Source organism: Peromyscus californicus, unplaced genomic scaffold, assembly GCF_007827085.1.
Source record: "Peromyscus californicus insignis strain IS unplaced genomic scaffold, ASM782708v3 Scaffold_5__1_contigs__length_169319896, whole genome shotgun sequence".
NCBI classification, from domain to species: Eukaryota; Metazoa; Chordata; class Mammalia; order Rodentia; family Cricetidae; genus Peromyscus; species Peromyscus californicus.
This window is the reverse complement of record NW_026294573.1, coordinates 74,483,386-74,505,269: the sequence shown is the minus strand read 5'-3', so window position 1 is coordinate 74,505,269 and position 21,884 is coordinate 74,483,386. Positions and strand designations below refer to the sequence as shown.

The window sequence follows — 21,884 nt, the reverse complement described above, 5'->3', positions numbered from 1 at the left end:
TGTCTCTGATGACTTGGGCTGCGTCCTGTATACTATCTATGCATCAGCGTTTAGGACCAAAGAAGAAAATTTGCTCTTTATCACCACCTCCTTCTTCATGTCTGGGACACAGTAGTAACATCTTGTTAGTTTCAGCAGGAATAAATTTAAAAGCAACATTTTCCTAAATCCATTTTCATAATTTTGAGTTTTATATACTATTACATGTTCTATTCAAATTAAGAGATGGTTAAACTGTTGAAAATATAATATAATCATAGTTAGTGACCTTGAAATGTGTAAATTAATTCAGGCATAACTACTGTTCAGAATGCAGAACTTGAGTGTTTGGGTCATTTAGTGGAACACGGACAGAGTACACTGAAAACCACGCTCTATTTCACAAAGAAAGAGAGCCGCTGGCACACGTCTAAAATACCAAGATCCATGGCTAATTACTGGAAACCAACACTGTCCCTGAAATTTTCTTCTTTTCAATAGCCACTAAGTCACCAGTCATGTTCCAAGTACATAATCAAAGTTCATCCTTAATAAATACTAGCATTAATGTCAATGCTCATGTTTGACATGGAGTTCTCTAAGAAATTGTCTTAAATTAGAAGCATTAATAAAGCAAATGTTTTTAAAAGGAGGTAGAAAACAATACAAAAAATTAAAGCAGATACACAGTGAATGTTTTTCTTCTAACTAAAAAAATAAATTGAGAGAATATTCTCAAACTAAGAAAACTGAATTAATGAGGAATCAACATTTCCTGCTAAAAGACCTTTCTATAAAGAAAAGCAGCTTGTTTCTCCTTTCATTTTGAAGTTGTAAAATAAAGAGGAAGTTTTATCATTATACAATTTATATAAATATTTTCATATAATATATCCTTTCCCAGAACATGAGTCAATTCCATGATTCTAGACAAAAACCTGAAATGCCATTTCCTATCCAAAACATAAGTACCAGTGTAAGTTATGTCACAGAATAAGCATCAGGAATTAGCCCAGAAAAATCTGTAATAACAGACATAAGGTAGAGGGCATGCCTTCAAAGGAGACTTCTTAAAGGAAATTAGCACATTACTGGGAAGGGATAAATGTTCAGGGCATTTCTTGTGGCTAAAAATTGTTTTACATCTATTTAGAGCCTCACCTTATTCCACAACCACATATCACAATTTTTTTTTTAATGCTGTTTATCGAAGGAAGGAAGAGGTCTTAAATACAGGCTTACAGCACAATGGGAGAACCTCAGAGGGCAGAAGTTTGCTACCTATGTTTTACAATCTTGCATCTAAGCTGTTAATGCCCAATATGCAGGATACACAGACAAGGAACTTCCCTTAAGCATTCAGGAGGCTGGAACCCAGCATGGAATTAGCATAGGGAGGATATCAAGGTCAAAGTCAGCAAGCAAGGCAACAGTTACCCAAAACGGGGGCCAAGACCCTACAGGTCCCCCCTTTTACTAAAAAATGAGCTTCTGACTTAGGTTGCATGGGACATCAGCAGGTCACCTTACCCATCATGGAGATGCCTGCCCAGGCCACACAGGTGCTCTGTCTTAGGTTGTTGAGCACCCCCCAGGCATTACCCATCTCTGAATACTCATTATCATACAGGCTCAATCGTGTGTGAGCTGCAGAGTTAACTGCTGCCAAAGATCTCAATTTTTAAGTGAGATTTTTAACCAAGGTCAGGAAGTTTGGTCCAGTCCTATAGCCTCAGTTATTGGAAAAAGAGAGACAGGAGGAGTACAAACTGAAGACCACCATGGGCCAAGCAACCATGTGTCTCTCCTTCTTCTCCCCTCCACACAGAACTGAGATTCCTCAATGTTTCAAAGCACTTCAATTCTTCAACTATAAAATTAACGGCACCTTCTTCACATTCAGTCCATTATCAGGCATTTCACTAAGTTTTATACCATTTTTTATTCTGCATGGTGGCACAGGCCTTTAATTCCAGTACTAATGAGGCAGAGGTTATGGGATCTCTGTGAATTCAAGGCCAGCCTCAGTTACAGAGAAAATCCAAAGCTACATAGTAGGACCCTGTCTCTAAACAAACAAATAAACCAACAATAAAAAAAAAAAATCAAAACCAGGAAATACCTTACTTAATAGGAGGTCTGTTAGTTTAGAAGTGTTTATTATCTATTGTGTGATTCTTGGTTGTGAATCTATAATGTTTTAATCAAATTTTCTTCTGGAAAAAAATAGTACCTGGGTTTTTATGGTGGGTTTACATAGAATGGTATTTTATTTAATATTTTCAGATACTTCACTCACCAAATAAACTGAGAACCACTTTAATGAAGAATGGCACATGAAACAAGAATGAGAGGAAGAAAATACCAAAAGATTCAGATAAAACTCTCAGGAAAGGAAATGACATTCTAATTCTAAAAAATAATAATAATAATAATAACAGGAGGAAAGCCATCGACTGTGAGAACTATAAAATATTACAAATAAAAATTCTACATGTTAAAAAAAATCACTAAACAGGCTGGAGAGATGATGGTTTAGTGGTTAAGAGCACAGGCTGCTCTTCCAAAGGATCCAGATTGAATTCCCAGCACCCACATGGCAGCTCCTAACTGTCTTTAACTACAGTCCCGGAGGGGGGGAATCTGACACCCTCTTCGTCCTCCGCTGGCATCGCACACATGGTGCACAAACATAGATACACCAACACACGTGAAATAAAAGTTAAAAATTTAATAAAAATTTAAAAATCATTAAAGGAAGGCCAATAAACAGACTCAAGGTACACTTGTTACAAACATGACAGAGTTACTATGTCATATATATATATAACAAGAACTAATGAAGTCCCCTAGGAAGAAAATAAAAAGGCAGGCTGCATACTAGAAACAACTACTTGCAAATACATAAGGGAGAAATTATCACTTCAGGAATTAAAGAAATCCATGTGAAAGAAAAATAAAGGGCTTCCTTTTCCAACTTGAAACTAACAGAGCAGCTGCCGCTAGGAAGCGTGGTAAGAAGATGGACTGTTCTATTCTGTCATCAACATGATAGTGACCTGAGAACACACCATTACCATTGACAAGCACGTACATGACGGAGCAGGCTTCAAGACATGTACCCTCTGGGCAGTCAGAGAAATCAGACAATTTGCCATGAAGGAGACGGGCATTCCAAACATGCCCATCAATACCAGGCTTAGTAAAGCCGACTCATGTATTATATGTCCCTGTATGTTTGTCCATATTCACCAAAAAAGTTTAATACTTCGGTAGTCCATGTCTCTGATATCACAGTCAAAACTTCACAATGTGGAGGAGAGCAAAAGTCCACAAAAACTAGGTATGATTTTCAAACTGAACAAAGAGAAAACAAGCCAGTAGCTTTAGTCTTCTCCAGGAGCATGGCCATCACATATATTTCCTCTGGATGGCAAGCTGGCAATTTGTTTCAAAAGATAAAAGACATGCAAATCTTTGTACCTCTAGAAGTCACTTCTATACGATAGTCTTAGAGAAATGATGCAAGCCAACTATGATGCATACACTTTTTTTTTTTTTTTTTTTTGGTTTTTCGAGACAGGGTTTCTCTGTGTAGCTTTGTGCCTTTCCTGGAACTCGCTTTGTAGACCAGGCTGGCCTCAAACTCAAAGAGATCCGCCTGCCTCTGCCTCCTGAGTGCTGAGATTAAAGGCATGTGCCACCACCGCCGCCGGCTGGTGCATACACTTCTAATCCCAGCACCTAGGAGGCTGAAACAAAAACTCAGGTTTGAGGACAGCCTGGGTTACATAAGGAACCTTCTCAAAAAAGAAAAGCACAAGCAGAGACAATCCAAGCAGTGAGAGAGGGGGGAAATGTTCAGTAAAGCTTTGTATTTGTAATAGCGAGAGACACAGGCAATGTGTGCTGGGCCAGAAGAGAGAATGCTTAATAGGGAAATCAACACATCACATTCAGTAAAAAGTGGACAGCCGCTGAATATGTGGTCATGAGGAAGAAGATGGTACACAAAAGGAAAATATTTGCTCTAGATATTTACTGACCAAGTACCAGATAGCAAACTCACTATGAAGTATAAAGGACTAGGCATTCAGGCTGGGTCAGAACGGTGGGCTGTTTTCAGGTGAAAATATTATAAGGAGCATTTTTCTTCCAGTTCTGGATTTTCTAAGGAAGGTTCAATCATGACTATGGCTTTAAAATACAGACAAGTCCAGATGAGAAAGGTAGCAATACCTCTGGTTTTGTGACTGATGGTAAGAGTTCACCTGGAGAGTTTCTTTGGCTCCTTCTCTTTCAAACCACCATACTGTAGTCCCATCTTTCCTTATTTTGCCACTTAGAAAAGGCACCCAAGTGGGGGATTCAGTCTATCTGTTTCTAGTGACCACTCAGAACGAGAATCAACACTAAGGCTCAGTAATTTACTCAGTAAGTTTTCTATAGTGACATCATCTTAATATACTGACATGAACTCGGGATATGGCTCGATGACTCAGTGGTTATCCAGCATGTGTAAGACCTGGGTTCAGTTCCCAGCACTGCTGTGGGATGGTCTGTATGTCAAATGTGTTGCTGATTGGTCAATAAATAAATCACTGATTGGTCAGTGGCCAGGCAGGAAAACTTTAGCTACAAATGGTGCCCAACGTGGGGCAAGAGTTTCCACCTAAAAACTGAGAAAAAAGATTCTAAAACGGAGCTAAAAACAGTTCCTAATTGTCTCTCTCAAATGAGCGGCAGCTGCCGGTTTGAGCTACTGGTGGGTTCCTAGCGTGTGTGCTCGACCTGCAGTATGGCGGGAATGAGGCCTCTGCAAGTGGCACATTAAGCTGCATTGTGGATTTAGCCTTTGCTAGTACAAAACAAAAAAAGAGGTTTCTGGGCTACACGCTGCTTGGATAAAAGCATAGACCCACGATAGCTCCCAGAGCTGGCGGAAAACGTACTACCGCCATGTTGGGAAGCTGAGGTGGGCGGAGCCAGCAGCCACAGCTGCTGCAGCTTAAAGCAATAGATTCACAATAAGACAGATTCAGATGTAATAGTTTAAAATGTGTGTAAAATATACGTAGGCTTAAAAGAGACAAAAAAGGTGATATATACAGTTATAGAAACAAATACATAGTTTTAAAAAATAAAGTCTTTAAAGAGACAGTAAAATTAATATAAAAAATAAGCCACATAAAGATGAATATTACACAGAGAATCTGGATTGTGTTGTCTTTGGGATTTTTAACTGCAAAAAAACATTTGATTGTAAAAGTTGTTGAGTTATGACAAAATGTATATTTTAAAGGTATCTTGACTTCAAAATTTGGATATAAGGATATGTTGCTTTGGAAAGGAGATTCTGCTTTTGTTCCCACAGAAAGCCAGAGGCTATGGATTTATTCCAGATTAAGATACATCAGGTTTGACCAGCCAAGACCCCCTGAAAGGTGACACCAAGGCCCAGATGATCCAACATCCAGAATGGTTTCAAGGCAACTGGCTCAGACAATACAGCCTCACGGACTACTCCATGATCCTAAAATTTTCTTTGTTTCCCCAGAAGATACAGCGCCCCCCTCCAGCAGGAAGTAGTAAGAGAAGCTACGCCCAAATTCCCAAATATACCAAGCTGACTTTGGAGATGTGTAAAGGTTAAAACCTCCCTTTTTAAGAAAAGAAAAGGGGAAGTGCTCTGGGATGGTCTGTATGTCAAATATGTTGTTGATTGGTCAATAAATAAATCACTGATTGGTCAGTGGTTAGGCAGGAAGTATAGGCGGGACAAGGAGGAGAATAAAGCTGGGAAGTGGAAGGCTGAGTCAGAGAGACACTGCCAGCTGCCATGATGACAAGCCGCATATGAAGATGCCGGTAAGCCACGAGCCATGTGGCAAGGTATAGATTAATGGAAATGGATTAATTTAAGCTGTAAGAACAGTTAGCAAGAAGCCTGCCACGGCCATACAGTTTGTAACCAATATAAGTCTCTGTGTTTACTTGGTTGGGTCTGACGGCTGTGGGACTGGCAGGTGAGAGAGATTTGTACTGACTGTGGGCCAGGCAGGAAAACTTTAGCTACACAGCACCACCACACATACAAACAAATACAATAGGGAGACATAAACCGTGTCTTTCTGAAAAATAAACATGCCCACCTTTAAAACTGAAACTCAGATAAAGCGGGAAATGATTCATTGCCCTTTTAATGAACTTAGCAACACTGTGTTGGTAAAGCCAGAAGAGCAGTCCATCACTTGATCCAGTCTGCCCTTTCTGCAGCACAGGAAGTACCATGAAGAAAGAGCAGTGCCATGTATGAACTGTAATGGAAAGTCCTAGCATCCTTCCTCTGACATTAAGTTCAAGTTCTTCACCATGACCTGGAAGATCATAAGCAATGGCTACATTGTGAGGGGATGAGGAGATGGGCTATTAAATCTTTCTGGGGTGAAAATGTGTAGCTGTTTTATATAGCTCATAATATTCTTGTAACCATAAAGATTTAGATCTGTAATTATAGGAAGGAGCCTGATTTCACTCCAATTACTAAGAAAGATGCTACGTAATAAAAAGCCAAGACTTGAAAAATGGGAGTATGTAAGAGGTGAATGTTCCCAAATCTAGTGGATTAACTGGTTGAAAACAGACCTCCTACTTTAACACAACAAAACCTCATCAGATACATTCCACCCAGCCAGGAATCCTTTAGATAAATAAATAAACACAATTGTTATAACTAAAACATTTTTTTTCTTAAATTAAATGTGTGGAGGGACAAAGTCAACTGCTGGGAGACAACACAAGATCATTATATCACACACACACACACACACACACACACACACACACACACACACACACACCCTTAGCTTTCAGTAAAGACAGCATGCTTTGTCCTAAGCTCAGTTATCACCCAAGCCTGGATACATGAGTTCAATCCCTGGACCCATGTAAAAAGGTGCAAGAAGAAAACCAATTCTACAACTCTGACCTCTAGATCCATACTGTAGCATACACACATAGACACACCACGATAAATAAACAGCTTTATAAACATTTGTTTAAAAAAGATAGGCTATCTCAACAAGAGCTTTTGTATTTTGTTAAATTACAAGCACTGTTAAATATACAAACTGACTATATCCATTATGAATCAGCATCAAAACCCTTAACTTCTCAGAAGACTGCTTTTGCTTACCTTAATTATAAAAACTGTTAGGTACATGCCTACAAAGTCTGAGAACTGAATTTTTAAAACCTTATCCTCAATGGATAAGCTTCAACATAAATATGCCTCTAAACAGCATTTAAAACAAAATAACTTCTTGACTACAATAGTCATAGTGAGAAAAAATGCTACCTGCAAAATGTAAGCCCAAGCAAAGCTCAAAACCTATGGCACTCTCTCTCAAGATTCACAGAAGCTCACATGGGAAAGAAAAGAGAAAGGCTTATGGAAGGATTATCTTGGGTTCTGTGGCTACAAGAAAGAATGAGTTGTATTACATTAAGCCATGTAGCTCATCTCCCTCCATAGCTCTGCAGAAATCTCAAAGCGAGCCTTTAAACCCCTGCCTAGGGAATCTCGGGTAGAGACATAAGGGTTAAGAGCCTGGTCTATTCCTCTCTCTGTCTCTGTCTGTCTATCTCTCTGTCTCTCTCTGCCTCTGTCTCTCTGTTTCTGTGTTTCTGTCTCTCTGTCTGTCTCTGTCGTCTCTGCCTGTCTCTGTCCCCCCCCCCTCCCCTCTCTCTGACTCTCATAGCCAACAGATTGTCAGAGGTGGAGCCTGGAAGTCACTTATCTGCCCCAAGACTTCTTTCAGCAATTTCTAACAGGTTGTTCTGATATGTGCTTGTCAGCATTAATTACATGTGACATTGGATTGGCTTGAACGCTGACAAAATTTAAAAGCACTATAATAAAGCAAAAGGGCATCAGGAAAGCTGCCAAGCAGGAGGCTCAGGGGGCTCGCACACCTCCTCCTGCCCAGCTCCACCACCCCGGTACAGCTGCTCCTCTCCAAAGGTAGAATTTAAGAGAGCAGACTTATCCAGTTTGTGTAGGACAGCCCAGTCTGCTATCCCATTAGAGGCATCCTCTCCCTCTCTCTCATACACACACAGCTTCCTGTTCGAATGCTAAACTATAAAATCACCATGCTGAACCTCCTCTTTCAACTCCATTGCCATTCCTTAATCCCATCCATACAGTTACAGACAGACGAAGATCACCTGGAAAGCAGCCGAGAGGCATCCCTGAAATCTGGGATGGGAAACCGGTGGTGCTCAATCTGTTTCCGTATTAATCCTCCACGGAAGTCTTATTTCCCGACATTAAACTGGTACAAAATCTGAGGACTTGTACTCATTAGACAAAAAGCACAGAATCTGCTATCAACTCACTTTCCCTGAGAATAAATGTGTTTCAAAACCACACTATCTTTCACTCCCATCTGGCTGGTACATTCTTTGCTAATAAGATCACTGGGTACTTATAAATAGGGGCCCTTTACTTTACTGCACTGCAACCTTGAAAAGATGAAATGGTGTTTCAGAAGTCAAGTGGCCCTGTGTTGTCCAATGGAGCTTCATACGACAATGGAAACCTCTATCAAAGCTGCTCTATATGGTCACCAGCTATGTGTGGGTTTGGGCCAATTGAAATCGTAGCTAGCACAACTGAGCTCTTAATTACATTTAAATTTAATTAAGTAATAAGGAAACTTGGCTTCTTAAATTAGATAATTAGGAACAAGAAGATCTGTCTGCTATTGCTTCCCATGAGTACTGATGAGAAGACAGTAGACTCTGGCAGATTCCTCCCAAGGCAGCAGTGCATAGGTCTGGGCTCAATGACTGTCAGAACGACAGCAACTGTGTCAAGCAGGGAGAGCATTGGTCTTGGCTTCCAAGGAGTCAACTGGGGGCTCCTAAACTTTGGGCATCTCAGTTTCCTTTGCAAAACTTTATGAAATTTAGTTAACATTTTGTTTATAATGTTTAGAAAATATTCCCATTTAGTATCTGAAAAATGACCCTCACCCGGACAAAAGAGCCAAGATGTTGCCCCAAGGGCCCCCAGTCCTTACCTACACATATGGAGCTATGTATGATGCTTCACGCTAGCACATAAATATTCCAAAAGAGGGGGGGGAACATGCTTAGGAGGCCACTTACTTCTTGTGTCCTTCCCATAAGAGACATCATGTTGATAGGTGTGTGTGGACGGAGGCAAACCTCTGCTTGCCTCATCGTTTTTTCTCAGTGTTCATGGCCCAAAACAAGAATATTACAACCTAAAAAGTCCTAGTACATTTCTATGTGCTTTTTCTTCTTCTGTCTAATGAAGAATTTGAAAGGTTTACCCGATCAACAAAGGTAGCAGATCTTAGCACATTTGACTTAAAAAGTGTTAATCACAGGAACATTATTTTTAAGTATATTTCTTAAAATGGTTGGAAGCCATCCATTTTCACTTTTCATTTTTAAAAATATGAACAATAATCACTAACTACTATGTATATTAGTATACTTCTTAAAGGGTCCTATCATTTTATAAACATCATGACATAAAATAGCATTCAAAAATGGGTCCAAGATAATGCATATTTTAAACATTTCTCATAGAAACTAACCATCTGTACAATAAGCCATGTCTATTCTACCAAGGTGATTTATTAAGGATAATGAAGCATATGATTTAATAGCTGCCACAAATCCTTTTTCAAGTAGGATGGAAATAAATAATACAAAACGATGGTCCAATAATAGGCAAGTCCTAACCTAAGAACTATGATGTATACTGGGTCACAGGAAATCACATGAGCTCAGTTAACTGTGGAACAAATCAAAATGAAGAGTAGCTATATATGTAGCAAAGCTCTAGCTCCCCATCTCTTACTCTAGGAATCATCATGACTGTTATTTAGTGAAATGCTTTCCCCAGTTGACAGCACAGAGCCCTCCAATTGGAAGTGAGGATGATGTAGCTCAAGTTTTATAAAACTCCCCTATCTCTGATGTCGGTCAGTGCAAATTCCAGTTGGCAGTGATTCTCTCTTCCTGACACCCCCTTAGCGTCTTGCACACTGCAGTGGGCAATGCATTAAAGAAGGAATTCACAATAGGAGAGCAGGTGAGTTCAAGAATGAAATGAGGTCTCTGAAATCTATACCATACCAATACATACTTGTGTCCCTGTGAAACCTGTTTCCAACCTATGCCATCACTTACACTTTTGAAAAGTGTACATGGCCAGTTGTCAAAAGCTATTGCTTCCAGCAATAACTTTTTATTTATTATTAATGTTCTACAAAGTAGAAAACCAAAATCACCAGGAGGCAGAGGCAGGTGGATCTCTGTGAGTTTGAGGCCAGCCTGGTCTACACAAAGCGAGTGCCAGGACAGGCTCCAAAATCTACACAGAGAAACCCTGTCTTGAAAAACCAAAAAAAAAAAGAAAGAAAGAAAGAAAGAAAGAAAGAAAGAAAGAAAGAAAGAAAGAAAGAAAGAAAGAAAAGAAAAAGGAAAAAGAAAATCACACATATCATTTGACTATAACATGTAGTCATCACCTCCTATTCACAAACTAGGTATCTCTGGTAGCAGTTGAGTCTTCCCACAACATTATGAAATCGGTATGGCAAATTTCTAGCTACAGGAAATACAAGCCATCTTACATGCCAGCTGTTTAGCATGAACAGACTGAGGCTGTGCCTTACAGGTGTGACATGGCCATTCACTAATAAACTGGAACAGCTAGCCTGTCCTCATATCACCCAGCGAGTGCATCTCTAGTAATTTTGGATGCTACCAATCCAATCTTAAGTGTTCAAGTAACACTGGGTTTGAGAAAACAGCCATAGTTCAACATAATCAGGGGGCCTATGTGTGAGGCATATTCAATTCCTACTGTCCTTGCGTTTGTGAGTCTGGCTTGCCAGAACTGAGATCATTTTATTAGATGCCATTAGTCTCTGTTAGGGCGGTCATTTGAATAACAACAGATTGGCAAGTATAAAACCAAGGCACCTGTTGTACATTTGGCAGCCTGGATGAAGCCCCTTAAAATGAAAACAAATAAGAGCTATAATCATGCCAAGCAATGGCTTTTGGTTCAATAATGACCATGTGTCAGAATTAAGTGCATCTGGGAATTCTTACCACAGCCAGATGTAAAGGCAGATTTGTCTTGTCTAGTGGCATATGAGTGGATACACACAGTCTACTCAAATTTGGTTTTGTTGTGGGTTAGTAACCAACTAGGTAAGTGGAACCTTTTCAAACAAAATAAATTAAGTACTGAAAAGGAACCAACAATATGCTCATAAACTGTAGACCCTAAACATGGAAGATTTGAACCATGAACTAATTCATCTCTGAGTTTTCTGTGTATAGTGGAAAATGAGAGAGCATTCAAGTGGGAACAGAGAACGTTCAAGATTATAGAAGAGTCCCAAAGGGACATTGGGAACTGCAAAGACTTTGGCAAAGCTATAATATGTGTCCATTGAGGTGGGTAAAGAGAAAGGAAATGAATGCAGATGGTAAGGGGGCAAGAAAAAAGCATTTGAAAGGACACCAAGAATCAGGTGGCTTTGCTAAGTATTATTTCAAGGTTAATAATCAAGGCAACAGGATCAAAATTCAAGTATGTTCTAGTCAATAATAAAAGTTAAACCCAAATCAGCTTATCGAACAGTTGCTTGAAAACCAGGACTGAAGCAATATCTATTAACTTTTCATTATGAGTATTATTTTTAAAAATCACTTATTAGATACCAAAAAGTGACACTTGCCTATAATCCCAGCACTCAGGAGGTACAGGCAGGAGGATCAAGAGTTCAAAGTCATCCTCAGCTACCCAGCAAGATAAAAGTCAGTCTGGGATACATGAGACCTTGTCTCAAACAACAACAAAGGCCCTAAATAACTGTGGAAGAATCTCAGCACATTTTACCCACATAAGGGGGTACTTTCTAAATATCAACAGAGGTATATACATAGAGTCTGTTAAAGACCAAGCTGGCAACAGAGCAGAAAAGCATTGGCCTTGATGTCAAAGGCACAAAGAAGGAGGCTGCAATCCAAGAAAAGGATGCTGGAACTGTGCACACAAAGCAGGATGAAGGAGGTTAGCGCTTATTCAAATACCACCAAGGTAAACAGAGATTATTCACAAGAAAATATTCCAAATTATGAACTTCAAAATCAAATTTAAAATTAAGGTTTTCCTAAAAATCTTTAACTCATTTGTGGGAAAATACATCAAATCCAGGTTGCATCTAAAAACAAAGTCAGATTCAAATATACGTAGACCACCATTGCTTAAAAAATAGTACTTGAGTATGCATATGAAATTTATTAATTTTGCTGGTCTCAATGTGTAAGTATTTTTATTTAAAGACATTTATTAAGAACCAAAAAGTGGGCAATTTCTCAACACAAAGAAGGCAGTGCTGCCCCACATTTCCTGGAGCTTATGGTTAAAACATTAATGTGTAGAAAAGCATGTAAGAAAAATTTTAGAAACTTGTTCCCAAAGGACTTAATGTTAAGACACAAAAACACCCATAAAAGAAAAAAGCATTCTCCGTGTGGCTTTATGTACCATGTCTGATTTAAAACTTCAGGGTGCCCTACTGTCAAAGAAACAAATAATTTTCCAAATCATCAAACAAATATAACATCCTGAATTTTATTCTTTAGAAGAACATAATTAGCCAAAAACACTCCTCTGAAATATTTATTCCACCTCCAAAAAGACAGCCACAAATAAACTCCTATAAAAAAGGTTAAATGGAGAAAAAAAAATTAATCCACTTGCCCACTTGTTATTGATAATAAAATTATCCGGAGAGCAGTAAAAGCAATTATTTTAGAAGCCTTTCTAATGGACAAAAAAAGTTTCCCAGATGAACATGTGGCAGGCCAACTGCCAGCAAACAGAGCACCTATGCATCACCCCCTTGGCAGAACTCCACTGCTTTGAAGGGAGGCTGCTCTTCGGAGATTCCTGCTTGATTTATATTTCTCTTTATAAAAACGCTTTTGATTCCTAGTGGGTAATATGAAAGTGCCAAGTTTTATTACTTTAAAATCATTTTTGGTGCAGATCCTCCACCTAACCGTGCCCAGAACTGAGCCCAGAGCTCAGCAGCTCATCACTGCCCTGGAAGCATGACATATCGGAGCTGAAAAGCAACAACAGCCAAAGGTCAACTGCCCAAACCCTGTGGGGAAAGTGTTTCTCACAGAGTAAGGAAGAGACTCTTCAGAAACAGCACAGAGAATCTACATATGTTTTTATTTTTCATGAATTTGTGCCAAGGAAGCAGAAATGTCACTGATTGAACCTGCCTGCTATGTGTGAGATATGCTTTTTAACATTTTTTTTTTTGTACACAAGAAGGAGGGGCTTAAGTGTCAGGTAGATAAAGTTTTGGTGCTAATACTGCCTGACTTAAAATCCTGGTTCTTGGGTCCACCCTTATTACATCTATGTACTCAGCCCTGAGCTCTCTGCTAATCAGTTTCCCTTCGTGTAAAACCACGACATAACAATATCGAATCAGCATTTAATATATATAGTATTCGTTTAAAGATTAAACAGAATGCTGAAGAAAAGAAACCAAGCAGAATGCCTTGCACCACAGTAAGTGCTCAGTACATTTTTGTAACTACCACTAGTATGACTATTGCATGCTGATCCCTATCATGATACCTGCAATGTCAACAATACTAGAGGACATTTTCTCCAAAAGGGAAGGCTATGTTTTGCCTATCTCACGGTCCTGGGGTTTTGTTTAGTCCTGTTTTTGAGTTTCTAGGGATCCAACCTAGATCATCCACATATGCTAGCTAAGGGCTCTGCCACTAAGTTCCATCTCCTATATCCCCAGCCTATCACCACAGGCTTATATTTACAATGGTTCTAACACTGCGACCCTTTAATACAGGAGTTCTCAACCTCCTTAATACTAAGACCTCTTAATACAGTCCCTCATATTATCGTGACCCCCAATCATTATTTCATTGCTACTTCATAACTGTAATTTTGTACTGTTATGACTCATAATGTAAATATCTGATATGCAGGATACCTGGTGTGTGACCCCTGCAGGAATCATGACCCACAGGTTGAGAACCATTGGCTTATAATGAATAGAATAATTATTCTTCACATTCATGTGAAATTCGACTCAAATCTCCTTCATTCAATTCAATACAAAGAAAAGCATGTGAGTTGAGCATCAGGTGACTAGGCAATACTTAGGAAGGCTTCTATAGTCACATATTGGCACAACAGACAAGCAGGAAGGAGAACCAGAGAGTCCCACAGCAGAGACTCCTCCAGGATAGCTCAGAATCCACTCCTGCCCCCCCCCCCCAAAAAAAAAAAACTGCTCAGGGGCCTGGGTGAGAGAGCAGGCATGACATGCAAATTAGTCAGGCTGCAAAGGACTACACCTGCTGCCTGCTGTTAAGGGTAGTTAGCACTTGATTGTGTAGACATGGAAAAACTGCATTTCAGAGAAGAACGGTGAGAACACTAAGACAACATGGAAAGCTATTTATGGATTGCTGAGCATCCACGCACATGGTAAAGTCAGAAAGGGAAAGGAAGCCACACGATGAAAAAATTCCAGGAATAGAGCTACAAAATTGGATAGGACCAAAAATGAAAGAAGGAAGTGCAAAGGATGACACCAAGGTTCCCTCCAGAGGGCTAAATCAGATGAGGTGTGGTGTGAAGGAAAATGACTACAAATATGTAGGGGAGACATTATTGAGAATTTACAAAACAGAGCTGGGAATGCAGGAAAGCCTCTTATTTACAAGGACCTATCAAACTGATAGAAGTTTCGGACTTGACAGATAGATGCCAGGAAACCCACTTTCAGGGTAATCTATGCAGAAATTGTTGGTTCTATGCTAACTAGGCAGGAATTCCCCGGAGTTAGCATAAGGGGGAGGGGTCTGAGTAAGCTGTAGATTAATCAGCATTCAAAGAGTTTGTAATAGAGATGGAAGCTAAGAGGCCTAAACATGACAGGAAAGAGTTCAGAAAAGCGCCCATCAACAGGAGCCTCCAATAGAAGTTGCTTGCAATATTTTATTCTTATAGTGAATTACTACAATCCTGCAAGGAAATAAATAAATAAATAAATAAACAAACAAACAAACAAATAAATAAATAAATAAGAATGATTACATGAACAGTAAGTAGATTTGGAATATTTAAGGTATTTCTAGGTGATTATTTTCTGCCAGTCAAATAATCATGAGAAAGAGTAGAATAAGTTATGAAAACATGTATCTAAGGAATCAGACTGAACCATTTTAACCAGAGAAGGTTTTCCCCTTTGAAAAACCTTAATAACATTTCAATTAAAAATACTACAAGGGAATGGAACATGTTTCGAACATAGTTGAGTGTCTACTTGTGGAAAAAGTAATGATTGGTGTCACTCAATATGTCTCTTTTGTTGGGGGGAACATTGGGAAGGATGGAGAAAAATATCTTATTTTAAACACTGAAAACACATGTCTTTTTGACCTATAATAGGACACTGTAGCAGCATTTGATGTGGCTAGTCTAATTTCTTCCTGTGAAACTGTACCGGTGGGTCTTAGGGAAAGACAGACGGCAGTAAGTAAATTCGTATCTTCCATCAACACATTTGACCTCAGAGCAAACCCCACAACTGGCTACAGGCACCCACCATCCATCACTGCTCTTGAAACCGGATCTTTCAGGAAAAGACAGCTGCACTGAGCAAGGGCTGAGCAGCTTTCTAAGATGCAATGCACTGTTTAAAGGCACTTATTTTGGTTTAGTATTTTAATTAACTGCATTTCTAAGCATTTCTTTCCCCAAACTGCAGTTCCACATCAACAGCTATCCTTGGGAATCTATTAATTCATTCTTGACTTTTAAAGGAAATGCTCCCTGTACATTCTAGGCAAAGTCATTTCTAGCTTTTACTTTGAAAGCTTTCTGAGATAGTGGTGTACTGAGGCATGCTAATATGCACAGACTGCGATGAACATGCTGGGCAAGAAAGATTGTTCTAGGATCTGCAGTGATTACAAGAAATAACACTGTAGAATGCAGAGGAGTGTGTGGGGGGGGATATACAGACACCTACATCCAACATATCTGAGTTTTAAATCAAGCAGCACAATTTAGAGCAAACAGGCAAAGATCCAGATAGGTATTTACCATAAAACACAAGCCTAGCATGGAGCATGCTTATTACATGGCTACTACATTGAGGGTTTTTTTTTTTAAAACCTGAAAAATAAGAGAAATTTTTATTACACAGCTAGTTGGAGGGCCACACATGAATGGTTATTCTTTCCACCTTAGAGACGGTGAAACTGAGACTCTGAAATGCTGCTTCCCTCCCCAGCAGAAAGTGATAGGCCTGAGAACCTGAGTTTTTCTCAGAGCAAAGCTAACACTATCATCTCTTCACTGAATAAAAAAAAAAAAAAGAATGGAAGTGAACTGGCATTCAATCGGGGTCTCTTTTACCTTGGTATCCAATGATTACAGCTGATCATTAAATAGATCTTAAAATACAATTTCCACAAATCTGAAAACAGGGCCAAGAAACACTTAAAAAAAATACAATCAATCCATCAACCTCAATTTAGTTAGCTACTGCTACATTAGCTCAAAGGCTGGGGGATTTTTTGTTGTTATTGTTTAAAGACAATTAAGATTTTATAAATTCAATTAATCTCAAGAAGCTGACAGATTTACGAAGGTTATAGCCAGTAAACAGCAATGGGAAAGGCTGGGAAGCTCCTGACTTTGTTATCTGAAGGTCAAAGCCTCAACACAGTGAGGCAGCCTATCTGGTCAGTGAGCGAGCAGCGCAAAGCACTAAGACAAAGCCTAGATTCGGATGGTGCTCCTCCGCTAAGGGACTCAGCTCTTAACACTGTGCTGTCAGTGCTGAAGCCCCAGCAAGAGCCTGCCGCATCCACACACAACCATTTATAGAGCAAAGCAGGGCTTGATCGCCACAGGTGGAGAGAGAAGCACACTTAAGTGGTCTGGTTGGTCCATTATTACCTACCTGCCTGTGTCCATGACCTGCCCCTTGCAGACAGAATAAACTTTGCTTTCCAAATTGTCACCTTTTTTTTGTTGTTGTTATTTTATTGCCTGTAACATACAGAAATTTGGTTTAGGGAACAGAAGAAGGACATGGTTAAAGAGCCATGGAAAGGCTTTCTTTAAAAAAAATATTGATAGAGACTGATTAAATATATCAGCATCAAACAGAAACTAATTAATATTGGCCACTGAATTATCTGGAGAGAGAGGTCACTGCAGGCATCATCTTGGGCCATTTTTTTTCTCATGAGTTGCTTTGGGAAGTGTGACAATACAAACTAATAGAATCTTAAGTTACTTTAATGCCAAGTCTTAATGCCCAAGTCTTTACAAATAAATAAATAAATAAAAGAAAGAAGAGGCAGCTAGCTGATTTCAAAAGGCGTGGGTAATTTGTTAAATGGGAAACAAGCAGCATAACACTTCAAGGTAATTTCAAGGCACGTGCCTGGTACGAATGCTGCCTCATTGTGCTCCAGTCTCACAGTATTGTCGTGGCATTATTGTTTAGGTGACATTAGGTCAGAGACTGCTACAACATATGAACATTTGCTCTTTGACCTTGCCAAGACTTCTAACACAAAGGAAATTCTCAACTTTTACACTAGATGCTATAATTTTATGAGATGAGCAATCAGTAAATGCAAGCCATGTATTCTTTTAGCTGTCCTTCTTGAGAGCTCAACTGTGAAGAACTAAAATATACTTCTCCTTTTTATTAAAAAAAAAAGGGGGGGAAATTTATACACTTTCCTTGCTGAAACATACTGAAGCCAAGGATGACGTCTTAGTAAGCATTACCAACTCCTGATTAGAAGCAAATGAGATTATCCATAGAGAAAATCCCAAATAAACCCGTTCTTTGGTAGAAGTGTTACTGTGTTCTGAAAGCACAGACACTTAGGTAAATGATGCCTGTTCAACAAAAGTCGCTGGCAAATACTATCTAAGCAATCTCCTTCCACATTAGCAGACTGCCTCAGCTGAAGTACTATTGTACAGGGATCCTCAGTCTCACAGTCTACAGACAATAACCCCTCTCTTTGGTCTTTCTTGGCAAATCAGTGATAATATAAAACAGAAGGTTTTAAAGCACTGATTTTGCTTGAGGCTGCAAATTACCTTTGTGCCATCACAATTACACAGCTTTCCTTAGCGACTTTCTCCAGGAGACTGAACAGTACAAGGATTAAGCACGGAAAAGTTAAATAAATCCATGAGGCAGCAAGAGAGTCCCAGTAAGCCTGGTTTAACAATCTCACTTACTCACGCTGACGTTCTCAATTAAAAATAACTGTCATTTTACAAAAGCAGGACAAATCAAATATTCATTGGATCCTTTAGGAAACTGAGTATTATTATCTTTATATTCAATACCTTAAATATCTGGACTGGTAACTATAAATATATTTTGTGGCCACCCTATTGAGTATCCTACATCAAAGGTAAAGTCCTTTCCAAAAAACTTTTGGGTACTAGGACCAAGAGCCATTGGTATAGATGTTAAAGAAAATAGCCTTTAATAAGTCTAATGTTCTCAAGACACAAACTAGTTACAACTGGAAACTACCCACAAATACATACTAAATTAGAGAGGGGTGCTTGAAAAAAAAACACCTTGAAAAAATCCATCTTCATAGGGTAGCATCTTTCATATAAGATGGTGTTGATAATTCCTCATTTAGCCTTGGAATCCTTTAGAATACAGAATTGTTCAGGAGCATGATAGATCAACTAGGTCTAAAGGAATCCAATATGCATATGTTTATAGTGTGCTCTTCTACAAAGAATCACCCATGCCAGTTTGAAAAACTGAAAATCAACAAAAGATCGGTGTAAGTAGACCTGACCTTACTGCCTAACGTCATCCGGATTGGCACAGTTGATCGATTTCAAATTTGTGAAACTGACACTAAAAAATGTATCCTCAGTCCAGGTCCCTCAAGCGCTAACTGAACTACATGCAGAGCTTCAGAGTCTCCTTCTACACAAACTTGCACAACACTCACACAACCAATCTAATCACACCATCAATCTGTGCCTACACTTCCTGTAAAGTAACTCCACTTCATTTATCTTCTAACCCTGCATTATGCAAACCATATCCTTATCAGACCAATTAGGAAAAGTTATTCACATTTCTTCTTGTTTAATTTTACCATACACTAAGAAACAGGCATCAATATAAGAATCTGCATAAGTAATTTTTTGTTTCAGACTCAGTAAGGAAAAAAATCACCCTAATACCACCATAGTGTCATAGAATAACTAAACAAATTCTTGAAATATCCTTCAATTAGCATTCACAGCTAACATCAGAGCATGGGATGGTGTTTTCAGAAAGGAAAAAGAAAAAAAAACTTACGGAACTGCCTACTTGAATTTTTCTTAAATGTCTCTCTAGGAAGGGTTTGTGTAAGCCATACCAGGGTGTCTCCTGAATATAAGAACAGTTATACAGGCCCCTAGTGGCTTAGCAAATAGCAGCAGTTGAGGAGAATCCAATTTTTAGTTCTAGACTTTGGGGTATTTTGGTTTTAAATGAGTGTCTATCTTAAAAAGCATGTCAAGTCATGGCATACATTATTTTAAGCAGTTTTGCATCTATAACTACCTACACACCCACACCCATATATATGTGTGTGTGTGTGTGTGTATATATATATATATATATATATATATATATATATATATATATATATATATATATGCATTTCGTTACTTAAATTAATTGTCCAACTTCACTGGCCAAGAATTTTTGCCATGTAACCGCCACAACAGAACAGTTGACACATCTGCTTTCTTACATGCCATTATAAAGTAGTATCTCCCCCAACTGCCTTAAGATACATCTAAGGGCCACCTCTCCTGTTTGAACCCCATTTTGATTATATCACCATTACTAAGGGTTTTATAATAAGCGGTCATTATTTGAAACCACGTAGACAGATCTAAATGACACTCTTCAGTTATAGAAATCTCGATGTGTTTTCTACAAAGCAGCACCTACTTTAAAATATTTACAATTAATAACACCCTTTAATCCTCCATCCCCTCGTGTCTTTCCTTCACAAAAGAAAATTCCAGGCAGGCACATTTACAGCTTTTAGCAATTTTTAACTGGACACAATCTGACAGCTGAATTCATGAAACTGACCAGCTTGTCAATTTCACACTTTGAAAGTACAATAATAGCTGATAACATGAGGGTGAATTTAAAAAAATCTGTCACAGAATTGCTAGCTCCATTGAAAAGGACAGTACAGTACATAATTATGGGAGGCAGGAGGTAGGGGAAATTTTATTGTCCATTTAGGAGATGTGTTTCAAGAATTTGGACACAGAACAGGGAAAACGTGTTTCCTTTTTGCTATGATGTCTATCAGGGGCATATAGGAGATGTGTTGAAAAGGAGTATAATACCCACTAAGATTTTCCATGAACATCAACAGTGCTTTCACAATTGGGATCATCCAAAGATTCGTTTAAATCAGAATGTTTTGTGTTTGGGTATATCATCCTGGATTTACATTAAGTTGAGACCTTGGTGTGTGCACTCTGAAACAGAGAAATAGCCAAACCATCCGAAGTACCTCTGGGTGAAGGAAGTCTACATAGGTGTGCTACAGACTGGCAAAAAGAATACACTAAAGTCTTCATTTGCAGCTGATTACACCCTCAAATCTGTGAACTCCTAAGCAGTTACTAGTTACTAAAAGGCTCAAAACGTGCGAGCCGCTGCCTCTTAGTTCACAAGCATTGAATATCAGAGCAGGACATAAGAGAAAAAAAATGATAAACAATTTAAGAGCAAATACAGGGCCAGCGATCCCTCGGGGATCTTCCAGGGCACTTAAGTTGTAGATTGTAGATGAGGCTGGGGGATATAATCCAGTCTAAGAAACCCAGGCAACAGGAGATGCTAGGCAAGTAGAGCACTGGAGGCGAACTGGAAACCACACAAGCGAATTGTGATAGTCTGGGTTTTGAAGAATGGCACTACTATTTGTAATTTAGAGCGCACGGTTAAAGAATACCAAGCTCATACTTACTGTTCAGCAAAATATTTAAGCGGAACAAAACCTAACTTCACTTGTTAAAGATTTAAAATACAAGGAACGTCGCGGAGAAGGAAGCAGGGCAAGTTTTTGTTGTTTTTAACATGTCTATGTAAAAGCTTCAATCAATGTGTAAGAAAGCAAAGGATCTTCGGTTGGTGGCTTTCTTTTCGAATTGTTTCCTACTACTTCAACTCTTCATAATAAATTATGCGTTTCTTTCCCCACGGTACGAGTCTGTGTGAGTACACCAGATTCCCGCTGCAGAACTAGAGAGCTCCGACCCGGCCACGAAAAGCGCTCCGAACAATCCCCCTCCCGCGGACAGCCGCGGACCCTCGGGTGTCTCCTATTTTTTCCTTCTCCCGCAGCAGTTCAGAGCAAAGAATTCCAAATCGCCCTCCAGAACGGGCCGCTGCCGCCGGGAGCAGGTCGCCGACCCCTAGCTGCTCCGGGGACGGAGCGGAGTGGCTCCGGGCGCACCGCGGTCCCGGGCTAGGCGGGCTCGGGGTTGCAAGCCCGGGACGGCTTACCTGCTCACGTCGGCTCGGGGCAGCCGCCGCCCGCGCCGCCAACAGCACCGCGCTCCAGCCCTCCGAGGCCGCGCCGCCTCCGGGCGGCCGTTCAGTCCCGCAGCCGCCGCCGCCCAGCCCGCGCGGCAGCCGCAAGTGGCGAGTCCGCGGGAGTCCCGGCCCCGCCGCCGAGCGCCCCGCCTCCCT

The 21,884-nt window shown here is 39.7% G+C and overlaps 1 protein-coding gene across 46 annotated transcripts in view; it reads right to left on the bottom strand.

The window, feature by feature from the left end:
• Ptprd (protein tyrosine phosphatase receptor type D) overlaps positions 1-21,884 on the bottom strand; it is a 2,293,154-nt gene that overhangs the window by 497,145 nt on the left and 1,774,125 nt on the right. Inside the window, exons 1-2 of one of the 46 annotated variants that reach the window (XM_052717082.1) lie at positions 21,699-21,789; positions 17,067-17,155 (exon numbers count right to left, since the gene is read on the bottom strand). The exons of 43 other annotated variants lie outside the window; for them this stretch is intronic. The gene's annotated coding sequence lies outside the window, so the exon portion shown is untranslated. Of the gene's footprint in view, positions 1-17,066; positions 17,156-21,698; positions 21,831-21,884 lie in introns of those variants that run through there. 2 more of the 46 variants (XM_052717079.1, XM_052717081.1) reach the window with 2 other exon arrangements.